Here is a 3831-nt window from a genome sequence, read left to right as displayed (position 1 = left end):
GGTTCTGGTCCTTATGGAGAGAGGTTCTGGTCCTGATGAAGAGAGGTTCTGGTCCTGATGGAGAGAGGTTCTGGTCCTGATGGAGAGAGGTTCTGGTCCTGATGGAGAGAGGTTTTGGTCCTGATGGAGAGAGGTTCTGGTCCTGATGGAGAGAGGTGTTGGTCCTGATGGAGAGAGGTTCTGGTCCTGATGGAGAGAGGTTTTGGTCCTGATGGAGAGAGGTTCTGGTCCTTATGGAGAGAGGTTCTGGTCCTGATGGAGAGAGGTGTTGGTCCTGATGGAGAGAGGTTCTGGTCCTGAGGGAGAGAGGTTCTGGTCCTGATGGAGCGCAGCCTCCAGCCAGAGGGTTGTGTTGAAGGCAGAGCTGAAGTCCACAAACAGGATCCTGGCATAGGTTCCTGCTGTGTCCAGGTGCTGGAGGAGGAAGTGAAGTGATAACTATTAGTAAACCATAATGATGGATGTTATTATCAGGGCATTGATTATTTCATAAGTTTAGAAGGGGGGAACATAGTCTAACAACAGTTAGCTTTTGTTAATTTTACCTCGAGACAAACTTGTGAGACTTGTTTCTGAAATCCCTTTCTCTTAAAGTGAATAAATAAAAAATAAAACAATGGAGGTGACCCTAAAACTAACCACTGGATTGCTTGTCTAACATGACCTAGTCCATAAGTGAGGTAAGGGTGGGAACAATCAAACACACCCTCCCAGGCACTGCGTGTTAGCGAAGTACAACTGGGATTTCGAAGAGGAAGATATGCTTGCTCAATTCTTAATAATAAAGAAAAACCAACAAATTGAGCACTTGAGTTTTCATTAGCCGCGCCTAGCTACAGCTGTGGAGCTTCGGTCAATACCACTAATGCCCCTTTCACACCAGCGCCTTTTCAGCTCCGGCTCGGAGCTAGAGCCTGAAAAGCGCCGGGTTTTCCTGTTCACACCGCAGCGGCGCCGGCGCTTAGCTCCGGAATCCGCTTCATTTCCAGCTCCAAAAAATTGTCGGTCCAGAGGCAAGAGCTTTGGAGCTAAGAGGCGACGTCGCTTACGTCTCTCTTACGTCGAGGCGTGCAGGAAACTAAACCCACCTCCCATGGGTCGACTGTCATGCCTGCCTACAAGCAGTAGTGCCTATAAACACACTTTATAAAGTCAGGCAGCACTAACCAGGCTTCGTGTGATTCTGTTTATTTGTGCCTTACTTTGACCATCCGTTCGCTGTTATCGATCATTGTGGAGAGAGGCAGACGTGTTGTTTTGTATTATTGCAGCTATCGGATGCAAGTAGTCAGTTTAGCTTCGGTTGCTATGCTAACATCACCCGTTTTATACCAGAGAAACTTTCATAACAGCGTTGTGATACCAAACAGCGTCAATTCAGACTGACACACATTCACTTAGGCTAAGGGGAACTGGGGATATGCATCAGCTGCTTGTGTGAGTCGGACAGTGAATACTTTAGAGCGGCCGCTGCAGTGCGAGCTAACCGGGAGCTAACGGGAGAATAAACTCCCGTGGAAGAGCAGCCAGCACTGCAGCGGTCGGTAAATGCTGCAGAAACACATTAATAAACAATGAACTACGGCACTCTGGAGCAAAGCATAAGGTTGGAGAAGTCGTTATTCAATTTATTCTGGCTTCATGTGATTAAAAGCAACACGATCATCGACCCGACGCAGTTGTTGTTGTGAGCGCCGTAATGGCTGCCGTTGGGGAGCAAATCAGTGATGTAAACGGTGACGTCATGACGCAGCAGGGGCAGCTCTGGGGCGCCAGTGGGCGGTGTGAACAGAGCGGGAGCTGAAAAGGGAAACCGGAGCTGAACCAGAAAAGCTCCCGCTCGGAGCTAGAAACTGAAAAGCGCTGGTGTGAAAGCCGCATAACAGTCTATTTCCTTAAAATGGTACATATCGATGAATCTATATTTTCATCTTCAGGTGATTAAATCTGCATAATGTCTCTGTACAATAAGATTCAAGCATTTTGTAATCCATTGAGGAAATTCAAGACCAGTAAATATTGATTGATTAAACAACACTAAATAAAATGTTAGTGCTTTCTTCAAACTCAGACTCTCTGCTGCGGCTGTACCTCAAAGACAAAACAATTGTCTTATGATCTTTGTTGAACAAGGTCTGATTGTCCTGTACATGTACAATGTGGGGTATTTTTTTAAATACTTTACTAAACCACATTCAATACTATGTTAGACACAAGTTAGTTATTACTCACATATCAAAGTCTTTTCATCTCCAAGATGGAAGAATAGCTGGGTGCTGCCTGGAGAGACTGATGAGGGACACAGGCTGGCGTCAGCAGCTTTCCACACAAAGCCATCACATCTTCTCTTCCATAGTCCTCGCTGTCCACTGGTGCTCTGTAAAAAGAGTGAACATCACAGCCGTCATGTTAACCCTTTGTTACACAACAACATACAACCAACATGTGTCAAAAGTGACCCGAATTAGTTTTAATTGTAAATATATTTGCAATACATTTCTTTAACCATTCAGGATTCCAGGTATTCCTCAATTAACCTGTTTTGGATCAACACCAATTTGCATTTTTCCCTTTCTTACTTTTTGAATAAAAATAATGTTTGTATCACTACACTTCTAAGGCACAACATGGGTCAAACATTACCCGTATTATTTTTGCTATGTTATTTCATGCATGGCTGAGTGTTTCTTTACTATACATTTTCAAAAATAATTAATTTTAGCAGTGATTTGGACCAAGCATGTATGATGTAGTAATACAAAAAGTATTTTAGTTCACACAGTGTGACATTAGCTAGTCATGTTAGCTTGTAATATATAGAGCAGAGCTAACTAGCAAGTTAGCCAAACGTTAGCGGTTAGCTGTTTATGCTATGCTAGCTGTTACTGAACATTAACAAACTAGATTCCGCTATAAGAAAGCTGTGCAACTTTACATTAAACTTGGCGACAACATTGTGACACCCCGCCGCATGTTTATGTGTAATTCTCCCGTGTTGGAGACGAGAGGGTGGCGCGGCAGCACTGCAATAAGCTGTAAGCTAACGTTAGCAGCCACCTGTTAAGCCAGGTTTTCCGGGCGCAACATCTTGCAAGAAACAGCATGTCAGGGCTTCTTAACATTTAACAACCTATTAATGATGAATAACAACTTAACGGGAAGAACCTCAGCTAACTAGAAGAAGAAACGTAACCTTAAATAAAAAATAAAACATTCACAAACTAAGGATTATCTAAATACATATTTAACTCCATTACAGTTGCAGGACTCACCAGATCTCAAGTCTTCTGTTCTTTGTTGACGTCCCGATGCTCATATTTAACGTGTAAAACGATCCCGATATAAATCCATAAAATCCTGCAGCAGACATACAGACAGACAGCTGTAGCTCGCAGGAGGAGACCCACTCAAACTGACGTGGATGTTTCAAATGTGAACGACAGGCGCGGACAGTTCTCATTGGCAGGTTTCTTCTATGACGTTTATATTAACCAATCAGGAGTGTTGTGGACTCATTCCAAACATGCCTGACTTGTCTGCCGTGTTTTGGCTGAATTCTATTTCAATTGCCGTAGCTCTGGCTATCGGCCAGAATCCGAAAACCATACATTATACTGTAAAACTAAGGCTTATTACTGTGTATTGACCAATGGGAGAAAAAAAAACAGCAACATAAATAAAACAAGGATAACTGTGACTTGTTGAGTAAATAACAGTGTGTGTTCTAAACCTTGATCCTCCCTGCAGAAATGTCTCCACTTTCTATCATTTTAATTTGTTTTAATGATATTGTCAACTGTAGATGTTTACAATATAGTAAGTTAGGAATTT

At 42.9% G+C, this 3831-nt stretch overlaps 1 long non-coding RNA gene across 1 annotated transcript; it reads right to left on the bottom strand.

The window, feature by feature from the left end:
* Positions 1–326: 326 nt before the first annotated feature.
* LOC139434375 (uncharacterized) lies at positions 327–3379 on the bottom strand. The gene is made up of 3 exons (XR_011643722.1): positions 3273–3379; positions 2233–2377; positions 327–414 (listed from the first exon to the last, which is right to left on the bottom strand). It is a non-coding gene; the product is annotated as an uncharacterized lncRNA (long non-coding RNA).
* Between the last annotated feature and the right edge of the window lie 452 nt (positions 3380–3831).

The sequence above is a fragment of the Pseudochaenichthys georgianus genome, chromosome 1, assembly GCF_902827115.2.
Source record: "Pseudochaenichthys georgianus chromosome 1, fPseGeo1.2, whole genome shotgun sequence".
NCBI lineage: Eukaryota > Metazoa > Chordata > Actinopteri > Perciformes > Channichthyidae > Pseudochaenichthys > Pseudochaenichthys georgianus.
This window is presented reverse-complemented; position numbering and strand designations above follow the sequence as displayed.